This window comes from Lolium perenne, chromosome 1 (genome assembly GCF_019359855.2).
Source record: "Lolium perenne isolate Kyuss_39 chromosome 1, Kyuss_2.0, whole genome shotgun sequence".
In the NCBI taxonomy this organism is placed as follows: Eukaryota; Viridiplantae; Streptophyta; class Magnoliopsida; order Poales; family Poaceae; genus Lolium; species Lolium perenne.
This window is the reverse complement of record NC_067244.2, coordinates 96,104,743-96,119,381: the sequence shown is the minus strand read 5'-3', so window position 1 is coordinate 96,119,381 and position 14,639 is coordinate 96,104,743. Positions and strand designations below refer to the sequence as shown.

At 39.5% G+C, this 14,639-nt stretch overlaps 2 long non-coding RNA genes across 3 annotated transcripts; one reads left to right on the top strand and one right to left on the bottom strand.

The window, feature by feature from the left end:
• Positions 1-791: 791 nt before the first annotated feature.
• LOC127297747 (uncharacterized) lies at positions 792-5,150 on the top strand. The gene is made up of 4 exons (XR_007849441.2): positions 792-949; positions 1,568-2,188; positions 2,501-2,559; positions 2,656-5,150. It is a non-coding gene; the product is annotated as an uncharacterized lncRNA (long non-coding RNA).
• Positions 5,151-5,275: 125 nt separating this feature from the next.
• On the bottom strand, positions 5,276-9,216 carry LOC127297716 (uncharacterized). Of its 2 annotated transcripts, XR_007849430.2 has the most exons (5): positions 8,924-9,215; positions 8,288-8,801; positions 6,578-6,623; positions 6,230-6,389; positions 5,276-5,777 (listed from the first exon to the last, which is right to left on the bottom strand). It is a non-coding gene; the product is annotated as an uncharacterized lncRNA (long non-coding RNA). The 2 variants fall into 2 exon arrangements; XR_011756533.1 differs by having other exon boundaries at positions 6,230-6,623; positions 8,924-9,216.
• Between the last annotated feature and the right edge of the window lie 5,423 nt (positions 9,217-14,639).

The following is a 14,639-nucleotide window of genomic DNA, read 5'->3' as shown; positions in this document are numbered from 1 at the left end:
GTCTGGCTTCTTCTAGTTTTAGGTTCTATAGTTTGTAGCTTCTCCCCGGCGAATAAAAAGGTGGGCAGATCCGGATCTGGTGATGCTTTTTCTCTGGTTCTTCAATCTCTGATTCTTGGAACTGAGAAAAGCATCGGTGGATCTCATGCTACCACCTTGCTGCCGTGTCCATGGCGAGATCTGTTCTTGGCTGGTCTTGCTCTTGTTTTCCCCACCCCTTCTTGCTGCAATAAAATGCCTCGGTGGTGCTATTTGGAAGCTTTGGTTGATCTTGGCATGCTGTTGCGCTGCCGTGCTATCTGGCGAGTTCTTCCTTGGGGGACATTTGCTGGCATCGATGCCTCGCCCTCGTGTTCGATGGCCGAAGGGCGGCCCTCGACCAGAAGCCCAACCTCCTCTGGAGGCCCTCTGCTACACAGCGTCGGAGCTCGCCGTGGCTACACCCCCAAGTGGTTCGTCCCCGGTGGTGTTGACATGGCCGTCGCTGGTAGTTTTTCGTCGGATTGGAGAGCGCCCCGAGCTACTTCCTCTCTGACCTTGAAGTCTTGCGCCTCGAGGTCGCCGGCGACCGGTGGAGAAGGGGACCGAGCACCTGATTGCTTTTCCAGATTTCTTGCTAGGGTCCTTTCTGTAAAGTGCAATGTCTTTTCTTCAAATTTCAGGTTTTTTAGGGCTAGAGATGTAAAAGGGCATTGCTGTAATTCCTGTACCCACCGCTTTAATTAATGCTTCCAGGCCTTTCGGGGCCGTTCTTGTTCAAAAAAAAAAAAAAAAAAAAAAAAAAAAAAAAACCTTGAGCATCTTCCTCCGCCACTCCCGCATCTGTCCCTAGCTTCTTTCTCCGCCTCTTCCCCGCCCGCCCCCGAGCTTATTCCTCCGCCACTCCCCCGCGCGTGCCCTGATTTTCTTCGCTGGTCTGCTTCGTCGTGCCCATCGATGGCGGCGGAAGGTTAGATCTCGTTCCAGTCATCTCCTGCTGTACTCGCACCACTGGTTCGTGCTGAATAGGGTTTCGATTTGAAGACCACCCACATTAGTTTTTTTCATACGAGACCATCGATGATTTTTCGTTCTGATTAGGGATTCCATATTTTCTTCTTCGTACCTGCACTACTGGGTTCGTAAACGTGATTAGATTCCTCCATAAACGTGATTTCAGAATGAACTCTGCACTTCCTCCATTGCCATCCGCTGGCCATACGCCTCATGCCCATGTTTTATACTAGTACAACCTAACACTGCCCTTTTCATATATATCCTGATGAATTGCTTGGCCTAATGTATTATTTTTTCTGTAACAACATGTTTATTCTTATGAATTAATACATGTTTATTCAACATGTTTATCCACATATAAGCAACATGTCATGAAATATGTTCTTTATGTGTGCAGCACAATAATGTAGTTGGTCAAGCGTAGTAGTATTCTTTTTCCTGGAACAACGTCATGAATTATGTTCTTTTTCTATGGGAGCACAATAATCTGTTTTAACAATGGCATAGACGTATGATCAATATCTTGAAGCATCACTATATAATCAATCTTTTATTATTCTTTTTCTTGTAGTTAATGTTCTGGACATTGTCCCACTATGCAAACCTAGCATACAATCTAGGTTTTCAACGCTCAGATACATGGAAGTAGTGGACAAGTTCAATCCAATTTCAAAGGTTTTTTATATCCAAGCATGGTCTTGATAATCTACTGAGGCTTCCTGTCCACTTGATGGTCCCTCTGCATCTTCAGCAGTGGCTTGTTGACCATGCATCATATGGTGAAACAAAATTCTTCCAACAAAAAGACAAGGTTATCCATTTCAACAAGGATATTGTCGACAAGTTCGTTGGGTTTCCAGTGGGCCCCAAGCCATTTATTACATAGAGCAACGATCCTGATATCATGAGAGAGGTGGAAGATATTCGCGGTCAGTACCTCCAAGGGAAGAAGCAGATAACAAATAAGAATCTTGAGTCTGTTTTGCTTGGCGCTAACAATGAGGTGGTTTTCATTAGGAGTTTCTTGTTGCTTTTCATCACCACTGTTCTGTGTCCATCGACCTACAATTTTGTCAATGCAAAATATTTGTACTCTTTGAGGGACAGCGGCATTGAGGAAGTTGGAACACTTGACTTTGCAACTCTGTGCCTAAACAACCTGTGGAGTGAGTTGGATGCATGGAAAGACAAGGTATTCAAAGACAATACTGATTTCAGCAGCCATTCTTTTATTTGTTGTCTTAACTAATTGGTTATTGTATTTTTGCCTCTGGTGCTAGCCAAAACTTATGAAACCATGGAAAACAAAACACTGTATTGTATTTTTGTCAGTAATAGTGAAACTGAATAGTTATGGGTGGAGTTGACCAAACTTTTATGCCAATAGCGGTTTTTCTAAAAGATATTCTGCTATAACTATATCAAAGAAGTCCATCTGCTCTTGATCATTTTCTTTCGTAATTTCATAATAAAATTTTCTTTTAATGTTTCCTTCTTTGCGCAGGTGTAGGGAATACCGGGTTATGAACATTTCTCATTTCTTTTGTATTCGCAATTCCGTAGGTAACGTACCTAAATTCTTCCATGATGCAACAACTACATGTACATTACACATGCGGCTGAATTCTGAAAGTGTTTTGCGAACCTCTGTTTTGGCAGAAATCGGAATATAAAGATTGGAGTACATGGTCTGGTTATGTTTGGTGTCCTGCCATGTATACTTTTCTGTGCTTAAAAGCATGGCTTATATATGTTTTCCCAGATTCTTTTTGGCCTGAAATCCTATCTGTTTTACCATGTACATAAGTCATGAAGAAATTCAATAGCCACGAGTTCATGCCAAGGCAAATTCGGTATTTGGGTATTATATCACGTGACAATAGTACAAATTGCCTGGATGTGAATCGAACCAAACTCGCATCACAGTTCTTTTTTTGTAGCTGCGATTTTTGTCTTTTTATGTTCTAACATCTGTTTTAAGAAACAAATATTTCTTAAACTAGATATTATTATGCATTAGTAAATACTTAGATGAAGAAAAAATCTATATACCAGGGACAAAAAAAGCTAAGGTACCAAAAACTTAAAAATTAGGAATTCTACAATTCGAATCTTTTATCGTATTGGGATTTTTTTGGGTTCTTGATTAAACCGAGAATAGTTGGATGCCGAAAAAATCAGAATTCTTTTTTTCAATTCAACAAGGTGTCAATAACTTCTAGATGTTGGCTAAGTGATTCAATCTTCGCCTTAAAATAGTTATGGTCATGCTTTCTTGAAACATGTTCATGCAAAGAATAATTTTGTGTTTTATTTTGTATGTTTCAAGTTTAGAAAATCCCTTAATGTTTTTATTTATGTTCAAGGTAGAAAATGGTTCATAACAAAAATCCATTTCATGCTTTATTTTTGTTGTTCAAGGTAGGAAACCGTTCATTCCAAGAATTCGTTCATGCTTTACTTTTAATTTTCAACAATCCGTTCATGCATGAATTTATGTTCAATGTAGGAACTCGTCCATGCTTTATTGTATGTTCAAGGTAGAAAACCGTTCATGCAAAAAAATCCGACTATGCTTGAATTTATGTTCGATGTAGGAAATCGTTCATGCTAGAAATACGGGAACAAGGGTTTTCGATATATGTCTAATGAAGAAAACCGTTAATGCCAAGAATTTGTTCATCCTTTTTATTTATGTTTCTGCGTACAAATTGGTTCACGCCGAAGAACTACTCGTCTTTTTATTTATGTTCACGGAAGGAAACGGTTCACTCTAAGATTCCGTTTTGTGTTATCATTTCTGTTCAAGGTAGGAAACCGTTCATGCCAAGAATCCGTTTATGCTTTATTTTTTATTATTCAAGGTAGGAAACCGTTCATGATTACAATCCGTTCATGCTTTATTTTTATTATTCAAGGCAGGAAAACGCTCATGCCAAGAATCTGTTAATGCTTTATTTTTATTGTTCAAATGGGGAAATCGTTAATGCCAAGAAACTGTTCATGCTTTATTATTTTTGTTCAAGGTAGGAAATCGTTCATGATTACAATCCATTCATGCTTTATTTTTTATTGTTCAAAGTAGGAAACCGTTCATGCCAAGAATCAGTTCATGCTTCCCATTGCTTAGAGGAAATGGCTAACGGGATGTGGCCAATTTCTCAGACATAGGATATACATTTAAGATTTCTGCAATTATTCTGTGTATAGGGGACCACATGTTTTCAAAAAAATTGTTCACTTTTTCCTATCAGATTGTTAGAGAACATACGATCACAACATCAAGCGATACATGTGGTTACCCCTAGAGAGAAGTAAAGTTGGCTTTGCACCCTACTCTGAAGTCTAAACCATAGTATATTGCATATTGTATCTTCATTGAGGAAAGAGTTTAGAGGCACAACACATCTGAATTTAAATAGTAACTTCATTCACGGTAAAGTCCATGTATGAAGATTATATGAACGGTCATACGATCTATCTTCGTAAATATATTTGGAAACTTAAGATACCACTGAAAGTCAAGATTTTTATGTGGTTTCTTCATAGAAAAGTTATACTCACTAAAGATAATTTAGCTCGCCGAAATTGGAATGGTTGCATGAAATGTGTGTTCTGTGATTCATCGGAATCAATCAATCATCTGTTCTTTGATTGTCCCTTCGCTAAACTTATTTGGAGAGTTATTCAGTTTACTTTTAATATTGTTCCTCCAACAAATGTTACAAATATGTTTGGAAATTGGTTAAACGGAGTTGACAAAGTGTCCAAGTTCAGAATTAGAATTGGGTTTTGCGCGCTCATGTGGGCTATATGGAACTGCCGCAATGATATTGTCTTTAACAAGAGTACGAACTCAAATTTTTTACAGGTTACCCGTATGGTCTCACAATGGATCCACGAATGGTCGCTTTTACTGCCGGAGACGCAACGCGAGTCTATGCATGCTGGATGCCGCCGGCTGGATGCGGTGGCACGGGCTATATACAACCAGGATGGCTGGCGTCCTGTTAAACGACTTTCAGATGTATAAGCGAGTCTCTTATTTTCCATTGGCTAGTTTTTGTGTACACGCTTTGTGATTCGTGAATTGTAAAACTAAGGATTATGTTATCTGGGTAATAAAAGAGGGCTGCGTGCATCGATTGATGCAGAGGCCGGGGTCAGCCCCCATTTCGAAAAAAAATTCAGTTAAACAACCAGTAGTATTTATAATGATAATCTGTAGCATCTGATTCAAACAAACAATTGCTTCAACAATCTCCAACCATCAACGATATCAACGAAAAAGCAACACAAAAACTTCTCATGTAATTGACCGAGTTCTGATACCCATTGACTAATATTCATCAGCGAAAGCGACACCCTGCACATCTCTACCTACCTTCAACATAATGATGTATAATCATGGTGTGGTAACACCCTCGCTAGCATCTACAACTAAGACTAAGCTGCTTATTTCGGATTCCGTTGCCCAAGGAATTTATGCACCAAGGTCCAGAGATAGAAAAGTTGCTTACTCTTAGTTGTAGAGTAATTACAAATGGGGGTAGCAAACTAAAGACTAGGAAATATCACCAATGTGAGCGCATGGCACACACGTGAAAATAGTCTTTGGTGGCAAGGCCGGCCAATAGTATGTCACAATCACCTTTTCATAGTTTATTCAGGTTGCAAGATAACTTCTTCCAAGAAGATATAATTGCAATGAATAGGGAGTATTGTTTCCTAAATTCCTGGTGTTGTCATCTGCCATATTCTTGATGACCCATTGCAACCTCCTACAGAAAGTACACAGTATGACAGTAGTTCAGATTAAAATGTTCCTAAGCACTGTCAGAAGGAAAACCATGCTAGGTTATAAGATAAGAGTTTAATAGCCAGGAGAAGGAAGCAAAGAAGCATACAAAGCAGGCAGGCTATTTAATCAGGTGCAATAGATAGTCTGCTACTGCAATGAATGTATTTTAACTATCTGGTGAAACCCACAAAATGAGAAAGATACTGGAAAATGAGAGTTCTGAATCCACACCACTTACAGCTAGCATGCATTCATGATTCTCTACATATAAGAAGCGTGCATATTCTTTGATGGCAGAACAGTGCAAGTACCCATTTTAAGCATAATGTACGGTATTTCCTATAATCTTATTTTTGATAATCCGAATAGTTTATGCATTGGGAAAAGATGGAAAGTTGAGGCATCCCTATGTACGAATATGTGGAGGAGTACCTTACGTCAACAATAGCAATCCAACTCCGATGAGTTTCGCCGCATCTTGATCCCTGTTTTTCCGGTTGCAATTTGCGGAGAACTTTCTGCTAATAGCCTTAGCGTGACACATCCTCAACCGGCAAAATCTGCATATTTTTTCTTTGAACTGCATGTATGGCTTCTTAGTACAAAGAAGCACACATTGCAATGACAATAGAGGTGAACAATGCAGCTCAAAGAATTTTTTGATTTCTTATAAATATAAGAATATGTAACTTTGTGTGCGGACAGAAGAAAAGCAGGACAAAGAAGGAAACAAAAACAAAGCAAGAAAAATATTCATAAATTGATTGATGATGAGTTTACCTTGCTAATCCAGCTATCCTCAGAGCTACTGAAACTGCAACGCCGCCTGAGACATGAAAGAGTAAGTCAAGGCAAGAAGACAATGCAAGCAGCAAGAAATCAGATGGCAAACATGTACCAACAGAACAATAAGGACATCACGGAAGGACACCAGCACGGCAAAAAAAGCGATTAGATCGCGAAGGAAAGAACGGAAAAATCCAGAATGAATAGTATAAATAAATCCACTTATATATTTCAAGTTCATATGAAAACCGGATACGACAAACGCTACCGTATACTATCTTGTAAACAATGTCATTCTACAGGAGCAAGTGCTGATATTGCTTCTTAGCAGCTGGACTAAATAAGAACAGTGTGAAAAAGTATAATAAACAGATCTAGCTTGGACTGTATATTACTTAACAAAGGGTCACAAATCAGCATAATTTGGTGTAGACTAAACATGATTACATTTACATCGAGAGTTCATGCTTCAAGACAAAAATTCAAAAGAACCTAGCTACAGAGGTGGGGAACTTAATATAATCTTTTCTTTATGCTTGCAAACGTTTGAACAACCATTTATATAAACTCTTATTGCCAGTATATTTGCAGATGTTGGAACAATCATTTATATAAACTCTTATTGACAGTAAACAATTGAAAGGGTTAAAACATCGAGATTTCATGCTTCAACACAACAATTCAAAAGAACTTCACTGCAGTTGTGTTCGAACAATCATGTATATAAACTTTTATTGCCAATAAATAATTAAAAGGGTTAAAGGGGGCATAACACATGGGTGTGCACTAATGTTTCAAATAACCTTTCCCCTAAATTTGTAGTAGCCGTTGTTTACAATCCAGCAACTGTAACTGATAAAAAAATGCAACTACGAACAGAACTGACAATCTCTTATATAACTCATCAAAACAGGTGACTATATCCTAAACAAGGAGAGAAGATTTCTAAAACTTATGGTTAGTTAAGAACATTCTTAAGTAGTAAATGGATCAAGGCTGGCACTGCAATATCCATTACTTGCAAGAAAAAAGAACACACTGTAATAATGTTGTGATGCTCCATGTAAATGATCAGCTATGCTTTCCTTTTCTCGGGATACAAATAGCCATACGACAAATAGTGATGGAGCTTTCTATTCAGCTTCCTTTGAAAATTGAAGAGAGAATATTTTGATTACTCAATGGAAATCAAATAGTTCATCCATCCCTGAAAATAATTAATGTGATGCTGACTCAGTTTCCCTATGTAACATGAATGGAAAAAATCAGAATTCCTGCACATAGCTTATCGGGTGTCAGGCCAAGACAAAAACAATTCAATCTAAAAGATAGAAATACGTCTTAGTGTGCCTTCTTTTCAGACATGTATGAGACCTCACTTTTGCATAAATTAGAAAGGGCGGTTTAACCACATATGCTTCACAAAATCCATGGCGCAAGATGGGTGTCCCTGAACTCTAATAGGAACAGTATGTGATGATAATCAATAGTGATTACAAAATTGCCACCCATCCCCTAAGAAAAATAGCTAGCAGATCACCATTTGCAGATCTACAGATACCAACTTCATGATAGTATAGCAAATTTTCCCTTTTCAAAGGTTACGTGATGCTTACAATACTATAGCAGCTATCAAGGAAATGTTTGCACATCTGTTTGATCGCAACCACAAGATTATGGTAGATAGCATTGATGATTGTTTACCTGGGAGACCACTTGCATGGCATCGCCCTGGGCAGCCCGGTTGTTCATATTAACCGAGAGCGGCAGGGTGGATCCAAAGCTGATGTACTTGCCACCCTGGGAGGGCGGGATCTCCTGAGTCTTGGACTCGTTCTCGGCCATCCTCCTGACGAAGAAATCCTCCTTGTTGCCCCCCGACGCCTCCAGCTCCTGCTTGGTCTACAGGTCCTGGGTGGACCTGGAACTGGTCGGCTGCCTCCCCGAGTCGGCTCCGGCATTACCAGCTTGAGGGCGAGGTCGAAGAAGCCGACGTCGCTGCCGCCGTCCTCCCATACCGCTGTTGTTAATCTAGATGGCCTCGGCGGCGCGCCTGACACCGAGCTACATGGTGGGGATAAGGCCGGCGATGGGCCAAATCGCGAGCTAGCGGGGACGACCCAGATCCCGAACTGGCGGCCGCTTCGCTCGTCGTCAGACACGCAGACGGCAGACCAGCCGGTGGGGAAGCTAGAGCGCCGGGGCGACGTCTGGGGTACTGAAGGATCACCAGACCACCACGAAAGGATGGGAGTGAGCGAGGATATCCAGCATCAAGGAAAAATGGTGGAGGAGGTGAAGAAACCAGAGCGGTTTGGCCCTGCTCGGTGGACCACCCACCATCTTCTTGCCGGCGCCAAACGCCGAGGTAGCGGGCGGCTGGTCGGCGTGCTGCAGCGGGCGCGCCGCTACGAACAGCTGGTGCGGGAAGACCATGGAGAGGCCGTTGATCCAGCCGGCTGAACAACGACTGTCGAGAGAATCGGCGGCAGTCGGCGAATGTATCCGCGGCGAGCAGGGGATGGAGGAAAAATGAGGCCAGCCACCACGGAAACCCAGGGTCCGGCGCAAGGAACCCGTCGTGGGTGTAGGGGATTTGGCTCGGGAGGGTGGGGAGATGGACGGGGATTTCTCTAGAGAGGCCATATGGAGAGAGAGAAAGCGGTGCCCATGATGGCCCACCACCGCTCCACCATTTTTCAGCTAGGTCCACCCAAGCGAGTACGACCACCAAAGCACCTGCAATAAAAAGATGTTAGTCAAATCGCTAAGCAACACCAAGCTGTTGAACCATCCAAAGTCGTACCGCTCAGCACCACGTTAATTCGAAAGAGGCTTCAAAATTGTAAGAAAAAAGAAGTTGGTTGCACTTTAATATAGTATTCAAGGTAGGAAACTGTTCATGCCGAGAATCCATTCATGCCTTATTTTTATTGTTCAAGGTAGGAAACCGTTCATCCAAAGAATCCGTTCATGATTTTTTTTCAAGGTAGGAAACCGTTCATGATTACAATCTGTTCATGCTTTTTTTCTTGTTCAGAAACCGTTCATACTTTTTTTTGTTCAATGTAAGAAATTGTTGATGCCAAGAATCTGTTTATGCTTTATTTTTTTTGTTCAAGCTAGGAAACTGTTCATGTAATGAATTCGTTCATGGTTGAATTTTCATTCAATGTAGGAAATCGTTCATGATTACAATCAGTTCATGCTTTGTTTTTATTGTTCGTGCCAAAAATCCGTGCATGCTTTGTTTTTATTGTTCAAGGTAGGAAACTGTTCATGCCAAGAATCCGTTCATGCTTTATTTTTATTGTTCAACGTAGGAAACCGTTCGTGCCAAGAATTCGTTCATGCTTTGTTTTTATTGTCCAAGGTAGGAAACTGTTCGTGCCAAGAATCCGTTCATGTTTTTTTATGTTCAAAGTAGGAAACCGTTCATGCCAAGATTTCATTCATGCTTTAATTTTATTTTTCAAGGTAGGAAACCATTCATGCCAATAATCTGTTCATTATTTTTAATTTTTGTTTAGGGTAGGAAATTGTTCATGCAAGAAATTCATTCATGCTTTACTTTTAAGTTCAAGTAAGTAAACTGGTCATGCCAACAATCCGTTCATGCATGAATTTATGTTTAATGTACGAAGTCGTCCATGTTTTATTGTATGTTCAAGGTAGAAAACCGTTCATGCAGAAGAATCCGGCCATGCTCGAATTTATGTTAGAAATACGGGAACAATTTTTTTTTTTTTTGATATATGTGTAATGAAGAAAACCGTTAATGCCAAGAATTTGTTCATCCTTTTGATTTATGTTTCCACGTACAAAACGGTTCACGCCGAAGAACTACTCATCTTTTTATTTTTTTTCAAGGAAGGAAACAGTTCACGCTAAGATTCTGTTTTATGTTATCATTTATGTTCAAGGCATGAAATCATTCGTACCAACAATCTGTTCATGCTTTTAATTAATGTTACAAGGTGCTAAGAATCCGGTCATGCTTAACAACTTTTCTAGGTTGAACATTTTTAATGATCATGCTTTTTTTATTGTTCAATTACGAAATTGTTCATACCATGAATCCATTCATGTTTTATTTCTTATGTTCAATGTAAGGATTTGTTCATGCCAAGGATCTGTTCATGCTTTATTTTTATGTTCAAGGTAGGAAACCGTTCATGCCAAGGATCCTTTCATGATTGAAGTTTTGTTTAAGGTAGGAAATCGTTCATGATTACAATCCGTTCATGATTTATTTTTAGGTTCAAGGTAGGAAACCCGTTCATGCTAAGAATCCGTTCATGATTGATTTTTTTTCAATGTACGGAATCGTTCATGATTACAACCCGTTCATGATTTATTTTTATGTTCAAGGTAGGAAACCGTTCATGCCGAGATTTTGTTCATGCTTTAATTTTATTGTTCAAGGTAGGAAATTGTTCATGATTAAAATCCGTTCATTCTTTATTTTTATTGTTCAAGGTAGGAAACCGTTCATGCCAAGAATTCGTTCATGCTTTATTTATTTTTGTTGAAGGTATGAAACCGTTCATGCTAAGAATCCATTCATGCTTTAATTTTATTGTTGAAAGTACGAAACCGTTCATGCCAAGAATCCGTTCATGCTTTATTTTGATTATTGAAGGTAGGAAACCGTTCATGCAAAGAATCCGTTCATGCTTTATTTTTTTGTTCAATGTATGAATTTTTTAGCTCAAGCTTCTTCTTTTACTCCATATTAATGAATTTAATGATCTTTCTTATAACGAGATTTACGACATTTCATCTATAATCACATTACCATTGTATTCTTATTTTTCAGCTCAACAAGTCACCCCACGCAATAATTTGCAATATGTTGACCACAAAACAACAAGAGATGCTACATGGGGATCTATCTATCTATCTATTATATTATTAAAACAACAAACAACCAATGGCTAAGATTTAACATAAACAACCAATGGCTAAGATTTAATAATAATTTAAGCGCTAGGAAAAGATAGCTTAGATTTGACCGTCCGTTTGGTTTCTCTTCCACGTGCCCTTTGCACTACCCGGCCGGTTTGAGAGGAGATATTCAGATACACAATGGAGATAAACGCATCAAAACAAGCAAATACACTACACCCATTTATTTAACATGAAACGTAAGCAAACAAAACACCTTGGCAGTTATATGTATGTCGTTATATTAGCCATCACACGACCGGGAGGGATCAGACTCGATGTCAGGCATGTCAAACAGGAACGAGCAGGACCGTTTTACGTCGGTATGTTATACGGCTGACCTCATGGATGAGGTCATGTACATAACGGCTTGATCCAGATAAAAAATTTAAACGGCCACACGTAGCCGACCTGCCGGCCCTGGCGAGCGCCTATATAAACGCCAACTATTTCCCCTCGCAAGGAAGAGGCACAAACACGCAAACAACGACGATCGAGCAGAAACAGGGGCGGGAATCAAGAGGTGAAGGATTGTCGCGTGCGTTAGGATCAGAGAAGACGACATCGCGTGCATTGCCGGACCAGATGGAGGAGCTGCATGTCGAGAGAAGCTGGTGGTGGCCAGGCCAGGAGCGCTTCCCCCTGCAGGCAGGCTCCTCAAGTCGCCATAAAAGTCATGCAGCTCGCTTGCCTCGGCAAATTGACAGAACAACAGGCCCAACCGTCAACTTCAGGTTACTCGCTTGCATCGGCAAAACGACGGAACGGCTTTGAGCTGCAGGTTGTGATTTACTAGCTAGCACGGAGGAATTCTAGATGCTGATGAAGTGATGATTGATCGGTGTCCAGTGAGATGTCTGGCGGCCGGGTATCCGACAACAGTCACACTTTTTCCTGATGAGCTCGACACGACGGCTACAATGCCTTTTGATGATCTAGAACCGATAAAGTGACGCCGAACATACACGGAACGGCGCTTAGGATCAATGCCAACTACATATATGCAGCAAATATAGGGCGATCGTATTGCAGCTGGTCTAATACTCTGATGAGTCACTGCGATTAATTTGCATCAGTTGGGCTAGCTCTGTCAGATTACTTGGCTGGACATTACATTAGCACCCAAATTCCATACAAAAGACATTCAACAACTGACATGTACATGCGTCAACCTGGTCCAAATAGGTTTTTCCCTGTCGTTCAACTAACTTGTTGGTGCATGCATTGTGTATATTCAGAGGATATGATGACGCTACAACTTACAAAAGGAAGTACTCTTACAGCACATGTACATGCATCTTATAGAATAGAGCTTGAAGACATGAGCACCCGGGCTGACCCATGACACGTCAAGCAATAAAAAATGCTCAATCAGCATGAACTATAATGTTCAGATGGACTGTCTAGTGCATCAAATTGATTCGAACAGGTTCCATCGGTCCTCTTCGTGAGCTACCATGCACGCGGTGCATACTTTGTGCATACTGGTACTAGGAAAAATGTGATATTTTTTTAGCAAAAGCTTGACCTATTATACCAGAACTATATAGTGTTAAGGTAGTCTTATGCTCTTGCATTTTTGCCTATTTACTCATTTTAAAGCATATGGCTAATTCTCTATAAGAATTTCAATAGGACACATGGAAGGAGAGAAGAACAAACATAGGATAAAAGACATTATCTCAGATCATTATCGGTTCAAATTATAATGGTGTGTGTGTGTGGATAATATCACTTCCTTTTATATAATTCAAAAAATATCTTCGATCGATACAGAACATGACTTGATTTTACATACTGACTCAGAAAAAAATAACAATTTCATGTTCGTATACATAGTCCTTTTGTCCCAAAATAAGATCCTCAACTTTATTTAGATATTGATATAACTAAACACATTTTAGTTGTAGATACATTCGTATCTAGAAAAGGTTGATTCACTATTTTAAGGCGAGGGAATAGTTAAAATGCATACTAAATTTTATATGCCAGTTTCTAAGTTGAGGATTAGTATGACAATCGTAGTTTTGTGAGGGGAGTTGGGACCTCTCTTTTTTGTCTTCCTTTGCCAAACCTCAAGGTATGCATCAAAAACCTAATGTACTACCCCCAAAAAATGAATCAACTTTAAAATACCCCATATAGGTTGTACTGATAATTGTTTTGTATATTTTGAGCTATAGATCAATTTTAATGGTCATCTACGAAATCGTTGACATGGGATAACAAATAAATAAAAAAGATAAGAGAATATGTAATATATATATATGATATAATATATTAAATCTAGGTGCGCAATTGCGCGGGCCAACCAGCTAGTTCTCTCTTAATGAAAGAGTAATGGGGAAGAAAATGAAACCAGATATTCATGGAAACTTCCCATCTTTTGATTTATTGGAAGAAGACACCGCAACCATTTCTGGTCAAGCCTATTCCTCGGTTAGTGTCCATTCTTATTTTTGTGCTAATTGACTTTATAGAAAACCAATAATAGTCATAATTTTTGTATTAACATCCTGCTTTACTGTACATCCAATGTTAAAACTTAAAGCAATTGATCCTCTATTACACATGGCTCTTGACCAATGTGGGCATGAAATTATGGGAGGTCAAAGCAGTATCAAGATAACTACTCCGTTCATTCCTAGCAGGAAACTTGGAACAAGTTATTTTTGCAACTTCATTAGAGCATGAATTTTACACAACATTTACAAGCACAAAACAGGATACCAAGTTTGTCTTATAAGAAGACACATATCTGTTGTTTAATTGAATATCATGTTTTTTCGATTGTCAGATATTTGTAAGTGCAACTTGACACCTGAAATAAATATTGAATCTCTCTTTTCTGACGAATAAACAGCTCATTTATCCACATTAAAACAACTAGACATTGTTGTCAGTTTATCTTCTTGTATCATGGCTTTGCACACACCTCAGCACACCACATTAGTTAAGACCTCTCCATGGAATCCCCATATAGCACATAACTTGCTTCCATATACATAAATTAAGCTCTGTAACTATAGATAGCATCATGAACTAGCTGGAAAATTTATGAAAGGAGATGCGGATAAGGCCAAGCACCAAAATCTTATTCTACAACGGT